Raw genomic sequence first — 19,625 nt, 5'->3', positions numbered from 1 at the left:
AATTAACTTCTGATTTTGAAATCACTTATATGTCCTGTTGTGTGATTTACAGCAGCATAATGATGTTAAAGAAAAGAATTAATCATAAAATTATTGATCTTGAGCCTGGAGAACTGCCACAGTATGTAGTGTCGACCAACACACTGCTGTATGTTCTGCCACTGATTTTCAGTCCACTGGTGAAATTATGTCAACCACTGTAATGTGTTAATTTAGGGGTCTCCAAAATAAGAGGTGCATCAAGCTCACACAGATTTAATCTGGCCTGTGCTACAGTGAAAGGTTTTTAAAGTGCACGATTCTTCCTGCTTCTTTGACTCTTAAGAGAAGTCGCTAACTGTTGATGTATTTCACCTTTGGCCTCCTGCTCATAGTTCTTGTGTCAGATCATTTTTCTGACAATGAAACTTCAGGATGAAAATAACAACAAAATATTAGGAAAGCCACTCTCTCAACTGCAGCTGATTAATAGGTGACACATACACACTTAACACCACAGAAAAGAACACTGTAGTTCAAATATAATAACTTTGCAGTTGACAAATGAATGTGGCAAGGGCAAGTGATGCTGGCTAGTATGCAGCATTCCGTGAACTCATGATGGATCAACAAAAAGCACTGTATAGCTTGGCTCCCTCTCCCCCCCCCCACCCACCTCCCTCCCCTTTGCCGCTTCCCTGCATAACCCACCTTGTGTGGCAAGGCTCTGCATGCACCTACAGTAAGCATGTGAGGTTTAAGAAAGTGCTGGAGTTTGCAGAAACCTGGTCTCTTCCATTCAACTTGTTAAATCAATCATATAGTTTTTTTTAAATAAAAATATAGGTAGCTTTCTAGGAATAATTTTTCCTCAGTCTAAGTTATCTTTCTCTATTGCAATCTCTTATGTAGTAATGTGGGCAACATCTTTTAGAACTGAGACTGTTCTCACTCACTCACTCACTCACTCACTCTGCCCATCTCTCTGCCCATCTCTCTTTCCATCTCTCCCCTATCTCCCCCCTCCCCCTCCCTCCCTCCCCCCTCCATATCGCCCCTCACCATCCCCCCTCCCCATCCCCATCCCCCCTCCCCATCCCCCTCCTCCCCCTCTCTCTCTGTTCTCTTTTCATCTTCTCCCCTTCCCCATGCCTGACTTCTGTGTTCCAGATATGTTTATTCTTATGTCATATCTTCCAAGAGCCTTTCTCAAACTATGTATCTGCTTGCTCCAATCCCATCAGCATTTAAAATGTTTGTACCTTCCCCAAACTCAGCTTATCCGTATCCAATACAATTTGTCAACTTATTTCCACACATAATAGCATCTGCCTATAAGTAATATGGTAATAGTGTTTTTCACCTCTGCGTGGCTCTGTTCTTAAGTTTGTAGTAACAGAACAAACGTTTGAAAAAATAATATTCCCTAACTTAATCATCTTGATTGTAACATTCTATTCCCTGGTGTCCTCCAAACCTTCATGTTATTTCTAGCAGTCTCCATACCTCTCCTGCCTTTCAAACAGTGTGAAACATCAACTTGCAACATAACAACTGATAACTGTAAAATTTTGAATATCTGTATTCACAATTTTATTGCTTTATTTTTCTGTACCGTCCTAGATGTCACGTTTGTACCTAATGTAAACTGACCTTCCAAATACTTGTCAGATTTTCATCATACGGGAAATGGAAGTCCCCCATTGTGGACCATTCGTCTAATTGTACTAATACATTCTATACAAGACACTTCCTCTATGAATGAGAGATAAGTGGTTTACTTTCTTAACAGATCCTGGTGGAATGGAGTGAAATGATCTTTTTCCTTTATGCTTCCCTCACTAATTTCACATGAATGTTTCATCTTGATTGTAACATTCTATTCCCTGGTGTCCTCCAAACCTTCTTGAAACTTTTTAATTACTCACATCTTTTAAGAAATTTAGTCTTCATGAGGATGCTAGTTTAAGTGAGAACTTTCTTAAGTACTACTAAGTAGTTTAAATATGATACCTACTCTCAGTTGCACAATGGTTGTGAACCAAACATCCTTGTAAGTAATAGAAAACAGATATCTCGTGCCTTTCACAGTTATGTACGGCATTGTAATCAGTGGACATGACATAAGTATCCACAAACCAGGCATACACAGCTAGCTAGTGGTGTGTAATAAATTAGTCATTTAAACTAACTGGGTCAGGAAATAAAGGTATTTTTTTTTTATTTGTTGAAGCTGGAGTGCCTACTAAAAAGAAGAAACTCACATCTTTGTGTAAAAATTGTCACTTGTCTTTTGCACTGTTGGTTTTTTGAACTGTCAGGATGTCCAATGCCCTGGAAAACAAGGACAACCTAAGGAATTTTTGCTTTTGCGCAGAGGCACTTGTTTGTGGTCTGCTTGGCACACACAGCCCCCAGGGGCTCAGCATTCACTTGCTTAGTACGGGCTTGGCGACCCCGGGGTCCTGAGCTGGGGACTGGTCAGCGCCGCCAGTCTCCTGTCACCGTAATCCCCGGAAATGCTTCAGCGACCACCGTATGGCGCGGCGGTGAAATGTTGTGTGCTGCGGGGAATGGTAATCTTGGCTTGACCGCCTGGATTGCGAGGAAGGCCAACCTCTATAAAAACCCCTCAATCTTTCGGTGTGCTCCGCGCCTATAAGATGCATGGCTGTGGGGGTGGAACAGTCGCAAGCGGGCAACCTCTGGGGCACCTACCGCACCCCAGTTGTATAAGGCTTACTCAGGCACGTGGGGCTCTGTCTGAGCGGACCTTTAGTTCCCTAGTTGCTCGTGGGACCGCAATGGACCCATCGACCTCTACATTTCCCCCTACCAGTGGCATGGGTGGGCCACTGGTAGGAAAACACACCCCTTTGAAAAAGCGGCTACGCGCTGCGAGTCCTCCAGTGCCTGGTGTTGCTAGAGATTTAACAGACTGTCATAACGGAGCACATGCTGATAATCAGAATGTGTTTTTGATTATTAAACAGAAGGAGGGTAGCTTTGAGAGGGTTTCTCCCTTTTACATCCACAAGGGTCTTGAGAGAATTGCAGGAACACTGAAATCTGTGAAGCGACTGCGCAATGGGACTCTGTTAGTTGAGACTTCTAGTTCCCGTCAAGTGGCTTCCCTTCAGAAAGCAACCTGTCTAGGAGAGTACGCTATCAAGACTGAACTCCACTCCACTTTGAATTATAGTAAGGGTGTTGTGACTTGTAGGGACGAGTTAAAATCTGAGTGGGGTGACGAAGGCATTGTTGATGTGCAGCATATTATGAAACGAGTTGATATGGACCTCGTCAAATCTGATTCGTTTATTCTCACGTTCAGTTGCCCGAGACTCCCAGAGCATGTTAAAGCGGGGTTCTTACGTTTGCCAGTATGGCCATATTTCCCCAACCCAATGCACTGTTTTAAATGTCAGTGCTTTGGGCATACTACGTTGGGGTGCAATGGGATAGCCACTTGTGGTAAATGTGGTCAGCCTGCCCATGACAGAGCCGATTGTTAATTGCCTGTGAAGTGCGTGAATTGCTCTGGGAGTCACCCTGTCTGGAGCCGGATCTGCCCCATCTATCTCGATGAACAGAAGGTACAGGAGATTATAACATCCAAGCACATCCCCTATGGTGAGGCCAAGAAGCTCTTTAAGGCCATGCAACCTCCTGTGTTTTCAACATCTTTCGCTTCCGCTCTGAAAAAACCGGTACTAATGGCCACTGTTGCTACGCAAACGGAGGTTGCTAGTGTTAGCACTTGCCAGTGCACTTGTGCTGCTGCGGTTGTTTTGCAACCTGCGGCTCTCCCCGCTATGTTGGACAAGGCCGTGGTTTCTGACATTGGGGTACTTCCTGCCTCTCCCCATATGGCGCCTTCTGCCCAGGCGAGTAAAGCTCCAACTGTTGACAAGGCTCTGCATTCTAAACCCCCCAAGACAAAGACGCCGAAGGTGAAGGTTTTGCCACCTGCGGAGACTAGTCAGGGTCGGTCCGATGACGAGGCCATCATGCTGTCTGACATCTCCCGTGGGTCGTCATCGGAGCTTATGGACATTGATGTCGACCGGGGGCGATCTTCTCGCCCCAGGAATAAATCTCTGGCTAGTACGGGCTCACCTCCAAAGCACAGAGGCAGGGTGAAAGTTCAGCCACCCTGATCACTGGCTCCCATATTACAGTGGAACCTGAATGGGTTCAGGACGCATGTGGCCGAATTACAACTCCTTGTACGAGAGTGCCCCTTATGCTTATGTCTCCAAGAGACACATTTTCGGGCCACTGATGCTCCTTCTTTATGGGGCTATACCGTATATCGAAAAGATGATCTGACGGGGGAAGGGGCAAAGGGTGGTGTTGCGGTTTTTGTCCGTGACATGCACCCCTCATCTGCGCTCTCTCCATTACCGACTTGCAAGCAGTTGCAGTTGACATTCTTGTGAGTCAGAGGCTCACAGTCTGTTCAGTTTATTTACCGCCTCAGGATGCGATAGACTCTGAGGCTCTCACGGACTCTATTGGCCAACTCCCCCGCCCATTTCTTCTTCTGGGGGACTTCAATGCTCATAATGTCTTATGGGGCTCTCCGACTACTTGCCCCAGGGGTCGCATTCTGGAAAGCCTCATGATGTCTGAAGAACTGTGCTTTCTCAACTATGGTGCTCCCACTCATTTCTGTACTGCTTCCGGGTCATCATCGGCTATTGACCTTTCCTTTTGCTCTCCAGCACTCGCGGATTCTGCTCTGTGGGAGGCTGCTGCTGACCTCCATTCTAGTGACCACTTCCCCTTTTTGATTTGCCTCCTGGAAGAGGCTGTGGCATTACCAGTGCCGCCTCGGTGGCACCTCTGCTGAGCTGACTAGACACTTTTCAGCCAACTGGCTGTTTTGGAACACCGTGCCAGCGTCCACGAATGGGTAGGCAATGTTACAGCCGTGATCTCCCATGCTGCTGAATTGTCAATCCCACGGTCATTCGGTCATCCCAAGAGTCATCCTGTCCCGTGGTGGACCACTGAGTGCCGCTCAGCCGTCCGAGCCCGCCATGCAGCTCTGTGCCGCTTCAAGTGCCGTCCCTCAGCTGACAATCTTGCGGCCTTTCAGGTGGCAAGGGCCAAAGCGCGGCGAGTGATTAAAGAGAGCAAACGACGGTCATGGCAATCGTTCTTGAACTCCATCTCTCGCTCCACTATTTCTATTAAAAGTATGAGAAGCCATCAGGAGGATTTCCGGGAAACTCAGCCAACTCCCTGTCACGGCATTGCTGCATCAAGGATGTCTCCTCATGGCACTGAGAGACATTGCCCAGACACTGGCCATGTATTCTGCGGAATCTACCGCCACTATTAACTGTGATCCAGATTTCTGCCACTACCGCACTGCCATCGAGAGGGGTCGCTTGGACTTCTGGTCTCAAAATTCTGAACCCTACAACTGCCCCTTCACAATGTGGGAACTGGATTCGGCGCTGTCTGTGGCTCGTGATCTGTGGCTCATGATACTGCGCCCGGTCATGATCAAATCCGTTACAGCATGCTGCGGCACTGGTTGCTGCCATCCAAGGAAGTTCTCCTGAACTGTTTTAATATGATATGGTTATCCGGTACGTACCCTGACTTGTGGAGGAAGGCGCTTTTGATTCCCCTCCTCAAACCAGGGAAGGACCGAACGCATCCCAGTAGTCATCGCAGTATTGCTTTGACGAGCTGTGTTGGGAAGACGTTAGAACGCATGGTCAACCGGCGCCTGGTTTGGCTGCTCGAGACCAGGCAGCTCCTTAGCCCCTCTCAGTGTGGCTTTCGGAGATGTCGTTCCACTATAGACAACTTGACCCTGCTTGAGGCCACCATCCAGCAGGCCTTCTTACATAACCAGCATTGTCTAGGTGTCTTCTTTGACATTAATAAGGCGTATGACACTACTTGGCGCCGTCTTATCCTCAATCAACTCCATGAGTGGGGCTTTCGTGGCCGTCTCCCCGTCTTCATTCGGTTCTTTCTTTCTCACCGCCTCTTTCGGTATCGGGTTGGTAATGTGCTATCTGATTTGTACATGCAGGAGAATGGTGTTCCTCAGGGCAGTGTTTTAACAGTCACCCTCTTTGCCGTCGCTATTAACAGTATCACGTCCACTATCCGGAGTCCTGCCCAATGCTCCTTGTTTGTGGACAATTTTGCTGTTTTCTGTTCTTCCTCCAGTCTTGTCACTGCTAGTCGGCAGTTGCAGCTTACGATAAAGCGCTTAGAGGCATGGACTGTAAAAACAGGTTTTACCTTTTCTGCAGACAAATCTGTGTGTGTCATTTTAATCATTCTCGACGTCCTTTTACCTCCCCTGAATTGCATCTGAGGGACACCATTCTTTCTTTTAGAGGCACTATGAGGTTCCTGGGCCTCACTTTTGATTCCAAGTTGTCGTGGTTGCCTCACCTTAAAGACCTCAAGGTGCGGGTCCTGAAGACACTGAATATTTTGAAGTGTCTGAGCCATCGGTCCTGGGGAGCAGATCGGGTGCGTCTGCTGCAGTTTTATATGGCTTTTGTCCGATCGCGTCTTGACTATGCTTGCACCATTAGCCACTTTAGCAGATGAATTAAAGGAGCAGCTCATTATATCTACAATGAGTGTATTCATTGCAATTTTGAGAGCTACTGCTGTCTCTTCTTTCTTTGGGAGTCAGAAGCTGCAAACTTAATGGAAAGGATGTAAGAATACAGTTTGTGAATGATGATGTAACGGTTTCAGATGTTATATCGCTGAGGCTCAGTTAGTAAAATGATGTTGTATGATGGTCAATGTTCTATGTTAGAAACTACTGAGAATCTGATTTTTTTTAAATTTTTATTCGTAATGTGCTGTGAATTTGCACTGTGATAGGGAGTCTACGTTAAAGTCAAAGAGGATCAAATATATGTTCCAGGCTACAGAGCAAGTATGTGCACTAGTGCCTTCTTCTCAAGTATCTGCAGCTGCATTACCTAAGATAACTGAAAGCATGTATGGCGGTTAAGATTAATAATCCCTACTTTATGATAACCATTACAGATTAGTTTCCTTATATATAGTTGCAGTACAGGTGAATTAAAGCATTCCAATGTTTTATGACCAATGTATACTCTGTGCTGGCTGCTGAGAATGGTAACCATGGAATATTGCTATTGGAAGTGTTTGATAAGATTTTATCCTTGTAAGCACTCTACCTACCTACCTACCTACTGCAATGCTTACTGTAATGAAATCAAAATCACGAAAGTTTGTAAATTGCATATGAAGTGTAAAATGAACTTATGCGGTATTGATGATAGTCTTATCCTAGAGGTGCTAAAAATAAATAAGAGCTACTTATCTTGATTCTGACAGCAGTGGATAGAAGATGCAGGTGCAGAATAACTTTGAAATAATCAGGTCTGGGTTGTACTTTCATGATTGAAACACCATTTCATTATTCCACTTCAAATTTTATTTAGAAAACATTCCTTCATCACCACATTAAAAAATCAGTTTTTGCAGTCAGAGAGTAAAATTTAAGTAATCTTGTAAATGGATTTGTAAAACTGTTATATGTAGCTCTTAATATGCCACAACAGCCTTCTTCCAGAGGAGAAAACCAACCCTATTACAAACCTGCATAATCAGTTTTTGAAAATGTAATGTAATTGGATGGATAAAAACTCTACTCATTAAGTGGTGGTAGGAGAACACACTTATAAAGGCAGTGAAATTTGGAAGCTTTCAGAGCCAGTGACTCCTTCTGGTGGAAGGGTTGAAGGGCAAGGAAGGGAGGTGAAGGATAAGGGCTAACAAGGTTTAGGAAATGGGGAGAGTTTGGAAATTTCGTCCAGAACCTAGGATCATGGGATACACCCTGCCCTGTGCTTTTGGGCAACTTCCCTGAGCTCCCTCTATTTTCTAAACCTTGCCAGTTCCTCTTTTTTGTCATCTTATTCCTTCCCCTTCAACCCTTCTGCGAGAAGGAGCCACCAGTGACTCTGAAAATGATCAAAAATTGATTATTTTCTGTGACACAGAAAATTGGTATTCGACGCGTAAACATGTATTGGTCAATTCGGAATGGAGAAGATTGTCAGCCTAATATTGTTAAAATTACCCCACTCACTGAATGTTGTGTGAGATATATGTATCACATTTTGTGACCCTAAGACACCTATTATATCGAGAAAATGTGCTCACCCTGTATCGTTGTGAAAGAACATATTTTATGAGAAGAAGTGTTTTACAATGTAGATTTTTGCATACAATCAGTTCTGGTACTGTGAGATGTGAAAAAAGACAAATGTATTAATTAACAAACCATATTATAAACTGAGCATTTATTTCCTTATGTATCTTGTTATGTATGCGTATTAACAAATTTTCTAATATTTTATTGTTTGTGTCATACAGTAGAAGCAAAATACAAAACAACCAATCACATAAAATTTTGAATTTTTGATCATTTGAAATGCACAAAGTTACCTCTGTTTAGGAAATTGAAAACGTGAGGAGATATACAAGATATGATTAGAATTTATCTCCCAATGAATATGCAAAATATTAAGAATTCAGGATGACCCTACATCTGATCTGTAAGTGATAATTTTGTTTCTTTGTTTAGCCAGGCAAAGTTTCAAAATTGGTTTTGTATTTTAATTAACTTGAACCTAAAAAGGTTGAAAACTAAAATGAAGTACTGAAAACTTTTAACAAGGAACTTGACTATTTGCTAATTAACATTTAAGTACCAAAAGAGTAAAGACAGTATGATAAAATTATAAGTGTAATCCAGCCTAGTACAAAATGATACATATGTGATGAGAGAGAACATCAGATAATTGCTGTTGATTGAAAACTTGAGATATTTTTGTATGTTGACTGTATTAACACATAGTCTTGAGATAAGTCATATAAACAATAAATAGTCTGTGCATGCACTTTTGTATGTCAGTTCACTTAAGAAACATCTTTAAGAAAACACAAATGAAAATGCTGAAATGTTTTGCAGGTAGTTCCACAAGGTTAGTAGTAATAATTTGTTTCTAGTCCATGGGTCATTTTATATAAAATGACATTACTGTTTTGACTACACAGATTTTGTTTGAAAAATATTAATCAGTTTCTCTTTTGTCTACATAGTTTTCCACTGTTTTAATTATTAGCTCTTTTATCAGTCACCTTTTGGTTTAGTGTTGCTCTCATTCTCAAAACACAATCTGTGTTGCAATGTCCTCCAGTTTACATTGCCATACATCTAATACATCGTTATCTCTGTAATACTAGTTGAGCATGGCTTACATAAAAATGTGTGGGTTAAAGGGGATGCATAAAATTCACACGTAGAAAGTAAATGTAGCTTCTACAGCGAGAATATTTAAATGTAGCATTATAAAAGTACTCTACGCAAAAATGCTGATTTGGAAATAGAGCTAAAAATTAACATTTATATAAATTCCTAATTAATACTTTGATTATACACCTCATTTTGTCATTGAAACAGAGGAATTATCAAACCATGGAAAATCCAGAATTGAATAATGACAGTATTGCAGGCAGAACAAAGAGACTGCTATACATTTGAGCTTTTGGGCAAAAGATCTTCTAAACTAGAAAACACACACACACACACACACACACACACACACACACACACACACACACACACACACTGTCTCTAGCCCCTAAGACTGGATCGCTAGCAACTGCATCTAAAGGGAGAAGTAATCTGTGGTTGGAGGGATGAGGAAGCTGTATTGGGTAGGGGAAGGGTTACTGGTTAGGGATATGGGACAGTATAGTGCTGCTTGTAGGGGCAAGCAAGGCCTTGGTGGGGAAAGGGTAGAGTAGCTGAGTTTAGTTGAAAGGTTTTTTTCCTTTTTTGGGGGGGAAGCGGGGGGGGGGGGGGGGGGGAAGGAGAGAATAAGAGGAGGGGGAAAAGACCAGTGGGTGCATTGGTGTAATAGAAGTTCTCGTATTGCTGGAGTGGAAGCAGGGAAGGGATTAGTTGGGTGATGCATAGGAACTTGTGAAGGTTGAAGCCAGGGAGGTTATGGGAACATAGGATTTATTGCAGTGTGTTCCTACCTGCACAACTAGGGAAAGCTGGAATTTATGGTATTGGTATTCCTGAATGAAAATCAGTTAGATTAATTAATGTCAAATGTTTTTAAGAATAGTGAGAGATGATCTAGGATGAAATATATAATGATCCAAATGGTGTCATTTAATCTGTTACATGATAAATTCATATCATTATTTGAAAGTAGCTTTCCACATAAGGTAATCATATGAGACGTTAAACAGCCATGTAAAAAACCACAGATCGCTAGAGGGATTAAAATATGTTAGGAAGGGAAATGCATCTGCTGGCAAGACCAAGTCAAGATCCTGCAATAGTTGCACATTACAAGAACTACTCAAAATTACTAAGTAAAGTTAGTAAAAAATCAAGGAACACTCACATCGTCAGAGATAAGTGATTTCGACAACAGATTTAAGTATGTATGGAATGCAGTGAAACAATAGACAGGACAACCATTCAGAGAACAGGATAACATCAATACTGTATTGAGTGGAAGGGCTGTAAATGATCAGTCAGAGGTGGAATATTGTGTTTAATAATCGTTTCTTAAATATAGTAGAAAGTATAGAGACAAACACTTAAAGAGAAAAATCACAGAAGTATATTGAAAATGCAACTCTCTTAAATTCAGTCATATGAATCTATCACAAATTTCTCCCTCAAAAATAAATGCTCTTTTGGATTTGATGGTGTTTTCAACAGAGTGCTAAAGCTTTGTTACTGAATAATAAATCTTATCTGAAATATGTAGTGCATCATAAATAAATGCGTTTTTCCAGTGAGATTCAATATTCTATTAGTAAACCCCTCCATAACAAAGGTAGTGGGAAAGATGATCAACACTGACCCGTTTCACTATGGACATAATTTTTCAAAATTTTTGAAGTGATGTGTTCTAAAGTAGTATTCTGCCTAAGAACAATAATATCCTTAGTAAATCACAGTTTGGGTTTCAGAAGAGATGCTGTACTGAGAAGGACATTTACGTCACCCCTCACTAAATGTTACAAGCACCAAAAACAAAACAGCATTGGTTGGTATTTTCTGTGATGTACCTAAAGCATTTGACTGTGTGAACACAACATTCTTCTTGGATAAACTGAGGTTTTTATGGAATTGATGGTATAGACAACCAATGGACAACATCACATCTAACCAAAAGAATGCAGAAAGTTGGACCTAGTAATTCAAGTGATGTAATCATGGGAGTTTTTCTGACTCGGGAGAAATCACATATATGGTTCCCCAAAGCTCAATCTCTGGTCCTGCATTGTTCCTCATATATGTAAACTATCTTCTTTCTAATATGCAACAAGCAAAATTGGTTGTTTTTGTGTATAAAGCTAGTATTGTAATCAGTCCAAGTGCATGTGCAGCAACAGAAGAAATAGTAAACAGTGTTCTGGAAAGTATCATTGACTGGTTCTCTGTAAATGTTCGCATTCTGTTTTAAAAAGACACAATATGTTCAGTTCAAATCAAACAACGGAAAATCCAGGATGAAATGTAACAATGTTATGAATGCTATTGGCAAATTCATAAGCCACAGGTTGCAGCGCCTCAAGATTTCTCTCAACTCTGCTGGCCCACAATATCTCAATGTGTGCACTCTAAAATCACAGCCCAGCCTCTGTCATTGTGGCTCTGCTCACTCTCATAGCACACAGCTGTGGGCAGATAAACACTCCCAAACCAGAAAGACAAGCCAAACCTACAAGTGGTGAAGTACAGGAAATGTTGCCTATCTAGAAGGTAAAGTCAAAATCATGCGAAGTGGCACATTAATGGATATGTGGTTCTTTACAGTATAGTCATACACCATGTAACTATGTGCAGTTGGACACCTAGTATCTACTGTATCGCTGGCTTGAGTAAATAATAATATTAACTTTCAACAACATGCGTGATGTTTTCTATCTCCTGTGTCTGTGCAATGAAAATGATAAATATTTGGGCAAACCAAGTTATAATTATGATTATTTTATGTACAGTTAATTGAAATGTGCAAACTAACTGCAAACCTTCCTTCTTTTGTTGTATGACTTTTTCTAACTTCAGTCTGCCTCCATAGCTGTGTGGTCAGCATGCCTGAATGCCATGCAGTGGGCCTGGGTTTGATTCTTGGCTGGGTCGGAGATTTTCTCTGCTTGGGGACTGAGTGTTGTGTTGTCCTCATCATTATTTCATCCTCATTAACAGGCAAATTGCCCTATGTGACGTTAGCTGAAAAGACTTGCAACTCTGTGGCCGAATTTTCCGAGGTGGGAACACCCTGATGTCAGTGCTATATGATCATTTCATTTCATGTTAACTTAATCCAAAGCTCAAATTAAGTGCCAAGTCAGTGGCATAATTTTAGTCCTCTCCTTATTGTTTATCAGATTCAAACAGATGTGTTTCTTTATTACTTTGTCTGTTATGAAAATTACTATGAAAGGTATCCTATATCTACTTCACCAATGCTAATTAATTATTTTCCACAGTTTTATTTGTTTTCTATCAAACAGTGTTTGACGTTACTGTATTACATTGTAATATCTGTAAATTGTATCTCTTAACTGTTATTCTCTGATGTTGCTAACAGAAAATTACTATCATCTTTGCCTTTACTTTTGTACATATATTTGAAAAGATCTTCCTCTTACACTTTTCTTTTGGACTTAAGATTAATTCAGGGAAAATTCTGTTTACTTCAGGTAAGAAGTCAGGACCTTGTTTTAATTTTTCACTGGTCAAAGTTTAATTGAACTATACTTTTATACAGGAAGTTATCATCAGCTGTGAATGAGTGCAAGGAAAGCTAATGTCCAAGATAACAGTGACAGAAAATTTTAAAAAATGTCACCAACACTTTGGGCACTGAAGTTACACAACTGAATCAAAATTTTACCTCTTCAGGCATTGGCTAATGCCTCTCACTATCATGTACATGAAGAATGGTCATTCATCGCAATAATTTTGCAAGTAATGTTAACTCTAAAAAAACGGTCCACATTAATGGTTCCTTTAGGGTACAACTACTTAATAACGAGCAAAAGATTTCTGTGAATTTGTGTGTGTCACACGCTGTGTGACCAAAGCAAAGTTCCATTTTAAAATCTCAAGTGCCTGTTAAATAATAATAATAATAATAATAATAATAATAATAATAATAATAATAATAATAATAATAATAATAATAATAATAATATTAAATCCTGCAGTTGAATCAATATGTCACTCTCTTTTATACACATAAAGCAACCACTCACTTACCTTAGAGGATGCCATGTCCCAACACTTACTGCAACCACACGATTACCTCTTAGGGGGCCAAATCCCAATACAAATGCAGCAACCTAGGTTGCCAAACAGGACTACTAGCCACAAGGTATGAAACAAATCAGATCACTGACAGATTGCAACAGATATTCACACTAAAATACCAGTACTAATTGCTTGGTCAAGATACAGCTGTTAGCCCAGTGGTGCAATAACCTAAAAATTCATATATGTGTGCGCTCTCCACAATTATTTCAAAATATCTCACTGTAATAATAATGATATCATGCATTTAAAATCGGTTCTGACAATAATAATTGGAACCCACTCTACCAGTAAAAACTCGAGGATCTAAAAAATTTCCTGGTAGTCATTCCTTTTATAGTTGATGTACATCTGCACATTTACTCAAGACTATGTATGGCCTCCCAGACGTATATAGTCGGTACCTACTCTAACCCTGCGAGGACCCATAGCTCAGTCTTAACTCTTCGAAGTCTAATCAGAACTGCTTGTAAGATCCATCTTGAACTTATTGGAACAGTAAAAGCAAACAATTGTACAGCACCACCATCACTTTTAACAGTTATGGTATTATTAAGGATGGGTACCAGTTCATCTTAGAGTGGCCAGCAACTACATGCAACGCATGTTGCTGTTGCACTGTTGGAAATCAGCATGCAATTTAATTTCGCAGCAGCACTGTACAATGTATATTTGAGCAACGTGTACGCAGACATTTACAATGACACATGATAAATACCATTTCTATTACAAAATATACACAGGAACTGGGCAAACAAGTTAAGGTGATAAAACTACAATGATTCCAAATACTATCAAATTTTGTGAACTATCAAACAGTTCAACATTTTTCTGCATTTCTCATCCATTATTTACACTTTGGACATTAATTACACATGTTGCTTTAAAACATAGCAAAAATTAGTATTTCAGTCAATGATTTTTGGTCCCTTGCGTGCTGCCCACAATTCTAACCGCTTACTACAATGCTTACTATAATGAAACCAAAATCACAAAAGTTTCTAAAGTGCAAACTAAGTGTTAAATTTCCTGTATGCATTATTGATGCGCTTTATTGTAGAAGTGATACAAAATAAACAAATGCTGCTTATCTTGATTCTGGCAACATCCCTAGGAGCTGCAGTGGTGCAGAATAGTTTTCAAATAATAAAGAAAAGTGTGGGTTGTGCTTCCATGACTGAGATATCACTTCACTGTCTCACTTTAAATTTTATTTCAGTGACAAGCCTTCTTAAACACTTTAACAAGTCAGTTTTTACAGTCAAAGAATAAAATTCAAGTAATCTTTTAAATGCATTCATAAAACTGTTATACGTAACTCTTAATACATCACAACAGGCTTCTTCCAGAACAGAAAACCAACTGTTACAAACCTACTGTAATGGCATTTAAGTATTCATATTAGTAATTATGTGTTGTGACTCTGAATGTTGACAAGAAAATTATTACTTATTTATTGATTTTTTGCATTGGGTTATTTTATTATGAAGTATAACCATTTTTATTTGAACTGGATCTAAAAAAGTATCAAGGTGACTTAACTTTTTGGATTTCTTGTATTTCTGCATAAAAACCTAGCAGATGTTCTCATTAACCTAAACACAATAAATGAATAGTAATAACTGAAAAACTTGTTAGTAAACCAACCTCCTCTGCAAAAACCAAGAATCGCAGAAATATAACCAAAATTGGTATTGGACACACAATATACAAACATCATTTAATCAGCTCAGTTATATAAGATACATTGTTCAGAGCTTTCATTGATGCTAACTATATTTGGGTACTGAAATGTATTCGTGCTAACATGTGAGAATTTGTGTCTGGGTGTGACTCAAAGCTGGATCTCCCACTTTGCACGAGTGGTCGCTGTAACTACCTTAACATCCTAGCAAACTTCCATCCACAACCCAAGTTGCCTGCCTGTTACATACTACCGACAGTGCCACATACCCAAGAACCCCTTACTCATGTATCCTGGTTCCCTTAAGAGATAGTGCTTGTTGTGCCTCTGCACTGAAAGAAAGGATCATTGCTCATTTTCACTGTATTGATACTAGTAAGGGTTTCATTTCATGGGTACTTGATACTATGTCAGTATTGTGTAACAGGCTGGGACTTCAGCACTGGGGGGAGGGTGCATGTTTGGATGGCAGAGGCAGTTAAGGCAACAGATAGTGTAAAGTGTGAGATATGGGTTGGAGTCCTGGTCTAGCACAAATTTTCAGTTGTTACCATTGATACATTTTTATTCCCAAATGCAACTAATGTCAGTGAAAACTTTGAACAATATTTTTAAATGGCTGCTGGATCAATCAAGGTGTCCATTCATTTGGTCACATATTTACTAATTAACAAATTGGTTTTCAATTATCATCAGTAATTGATGTGAGTTAACTCATTAGCCATTCCAGTAACTACATTGTCAGCAGTGCTCTATTCAGGGATATCTATGGGAGAAATATTGTACAATTATTAGACAAGCACAGTGTGTGTCTTTTGACACCAAGCAGAAGTGTTCACAGAATCATTTTCCCCATACCAAAAGCTGCTATCTCATAGCCATCTCACTGGGGCAACAAATAGCCCATCTTGGCGAGAAAACATTATTTCATGATCGCCTCACTCAGTTCTGCAACAGTGAAGCTTGATGATAGGATATTCCACAGAACAGCTAAAAATTGGCTGTCAGAAACAGAAAACAACCTAATCAAAATTTTAAAAAATTGTCCTGTGATCAGGACCAATTGCAAACTGGGAACTTGAAGTTGTTATTGAGCACCCAATTATTTCGCTCATTAGAATGAAGAGTAAAACTGTGATAGTAGGTAAACTTACTGTTTGCCTTTCTTTATGCACTCGAGTCTGTAGTGGAATTGACTAGCTTCTCTTAGCTTTTGTTTGGTGGCACCAGTCTTGATCACTTTGAAGTTCAAAGTCTAAATGAGTGTGGGATGGTGTTTGATGGAAGATGCTGGTGACACAATAATTTAGATTGCATTAACACACAAATTTATTCTTCATGAAGTTTGATTATTAAGAATGGTGAACAGCTTGTTAACTACAAAAATTTATTAGCACATTGAGCTACATCAGCCCTACAGCTATCATGGTGAAATTAATTGTTCAATTGTGGAACAAAAACAGTTCACCCTTTACTTGTGCAAATGTAGTGGTTGAAACTTAACACTGCCCTATGGCAGTTTATTAAAGAAAAGATTACACTTCGGTAATTGAATTAATCAAGTCCATATATCAGTGTCGAAGTGTCCAAAAATCACTTGTTTTGATGACAATGATTTTTTACACTCTTGTTAATCACAACATATTTCAGTGAAAATTTTCCTTAATTTGAAGTACTAAAATTATTCAGAAGCTGTTAAACAGCAGAATTATTGAGTTTAATTGATGTCCAGTGAGTTTCATGGATGTCCGGTGCATGTATCTTTCTCTACAGAATGTGCATGTCTATGGTATGAGCCAAAACTGAGAGTGCATGCAACATAGGTCTTAACTCGTGACCTTTTTAATCTCAAACTGCCAATTTTGTGTGATGGGAAAAACACCATGGACAATACTATTCTTTTGCAATTTGAATATCCTTATTTGCATGTAAGAGTGCCATATTGGAAATATATTAAATTACATGAAATTATTAATTGATGAATTAATTAATCAATGTTGTACGTCATTTTGTACAGAAACATTAAGGCAACAAAAATATGTAGTCAAAGATCAGAATCTAACAGTGGTTATGCTGAAATCAGTGATGGAAAATGGGGCTGTTTATTACTTTGATGTTAATTATTACATAAGATAATTAATTTTAAGTAGTTTAAAATATGTTACTGGAAACTTGAGATGCTTGGTTTTCGAATGGTATTTGTCATTATATAGAATTACGCTGATTATCTCACAAAATTATACAAGTATCGAACTATAATGATGATTTTATTTAATTGTAACTTGTAATTACCATGCTCTAAAGCCAAAATATTGTTACTCCCAGAATCAGTGCAGTTAGAAAAATAAAATCAATAATAAATCTAAATGAGGGGGAAACTTAATTACACTTCTGTAGTGTCAGTGCATACACCTCGTATTAATTATAAAACGGTATTGGAAACATAACAGAAAATTAGGGAAATCAAAGGAGAATTAATTATCATCATGGCTCGAAAACATAACAGATGGGGAGAATTCACCATGTTCTGTCACAGGCCATTTCAAATATTCAGATACATTTTTGGCACATGGTGTTTTGACTCCCATTAATTAATGTATTTGGTACATTCTTGATCCAAAGATACTTCCAGGTTTTGTGTCTTTACCTACTGTTGTTGTGTGTTGTCTTGTTGTAGTTATAATCACTGACTGGTAACATGCAGATCATTTGTCTGATTCTTGCGTCATGCAGTTACATATTTTTAAACACCTATGATATATAATGACTCAATTTCAGAATGTTATTGGTCGTGTACAAATATGATTTTATATATGTCGACTGAAGCAGCAAGTGAAAATTTGTACCATGGCTGGGATTCAAACTTGGGTCTCCTGTTTACTACTCAGTTGCATTAGCCACTAAGCCATCTTGGCACAGCGGTTCACTCAACTACAATGTTCGTGTGTAAGGGGGAATTTAAAGTAGACAGGGACGGCTGTGGGAATTTGGATTGAGGAGGGAGGCATGCTAGGGTAATCCATGCAGTTGTGTGAAGCGCTGTTTTGATTCCCAGCCTTGGTACAAATGTTCACTTGTAGCTTTATTCTATTTCCATAAAATTGGATCTGTAGAAGACCAGTAAAGTCACTGAAATTGTGTCATTTCATTTGTGTAAGTACCTGGACCTGGGTTATGGCTGGATTCCCCATTTATGTTTGGTGTTGAGGTACTATACTTCAGACAGTGACACCACCATGACTCTAATACTGCTTCTCAAAACTGTTACTCTCACAGGCAGGAACCTGAGTACAGACAGTGAGGCTCATACTGAGGGTCATGAGCAACCTGTTGATAAAATTGAAATTCCAACAGTGTAACAAAGACAACTGCAGGCTTGTAATCTATAGACTTTCCACCACATGCTGTCATATTGTGACATTCTTACTGTCTATTGTGTGACCACATGCAGTACTTCCAAAATAGCGGTCATTGATGTTTTGTTTCAACAGTGTGCTGTGATTGAATTCCTTGTCAAAGAGGGAAAATCTGCTGATGAAACTCAAGTCAGATTTGAGTGTGTCTATAGAGATGTCTGTACGGGTGATAGCAGTGTTAGATGGGTGAAGCATTCCCATGTTGGGAAATAAGTATCCAAGATGAGTCTCGCAGCAGTCGTCTGTGAACTGCTTTCAAGGAATTCAACAAGGAAAGCTCATTAGAGAAGACAGTTGTGTTGTAGTGGATGAAATCACCACATTGGAAGCTCTGTCATGCATTGTGCAATAAGCGCCCTGAAAAAGATCATCCTGCAACAGGATATTGCAAATCCTGTCCTTACACTGCCTGTGTCACAATGAGGGAATCGGAACATTTAGGTGGGGAAACTCTTCCACATTGTCCCGACAGTCCTGATTTGACACCCTCTGACTACCGTCTTTTTGATTCCCTAAAGGGACAGATGTGAGGCTAACAATATTCACAAAGAAGTGCATCAGTGTCTTCGTGCAGCAGAATGTTCTATCAGAAGGCTGTTTTCAAACTAGCAGAATGATAGGGAAAATGTGTGGAAAGAAATGAGGTTGGGTTGAAAAGTGAGAGAAAAGCCTGTAGATTATGATGATGTACTTGGTTTCTCTAAAAAGTAATCATTAAGAGATCTGAAAATTGTTTGTCACTACTTTCAGTTTGACACTTCTACATTCTTATTACTGCCTACATTGTTAAGATGCCAGTTGATGCAAAAGCATTGCTGAGTTAGTTGCACATCACGCATCCAGCTGTGTTTCGAGAAGATACTGGCAAGGATCCAAAGAAATGAATTTAAGAATTAAATTATGTTGCTGAATTATGACGTGTGTCTTTCCAGTGTCTATTTTTACTTGGTTGGTACAGTCCCACAGTGATTTGAGAAACATCAAAACTCAACAGCTTAGACAAATTTTTGATGGATTTAGAGAAAAAGTTTGGTGAGCACACAGCCAGAGACCAAATGAACCAACACCAGGGGGAAACGACATACTGCATTTCATGGACACACTTTTTTCTTCAAAAAATTGCCTCCAAAATTCAGATGCATCTTATACTACGTAGATTAACACC

The 19,625-nt window shown here is 39.6% G+C and overlaps 1 protein-coding gene across 1 annotated transcript in view; it reads left to right on the top strand.

The window, feature by feature from the left end:
• LOC126284345 (rhomboid-related protein 2-like) overlaps positions 1-19,625 on the top strand; it is a 52,843-nt gene that overhangs the window by 22,184 nt on the left and 11,034 nt on the right. The gene's annotated exons all lie outside the window — the stretch shown is intronic.

The sequence above is a fragment of the Schistocerca gregaria genome, chromosome 8, assembly GCF_023897955.1.
Source record: "Schistocerca gregaria isolate iqSchGreg1 chromosome 8, iqSchGreg1.2, whole genome shotgun sequence".
Taxonomy (NCBI): domain Eukaryota; kingdom Metazoa; phylum Arthropoda; class Insecta; order Orthoptera; family Acrididae; genus Schistocerca; species Schistocerca gregaria.
This window is presented reverse-complemented; position numbering and strand designations above follow the sequence as displayed.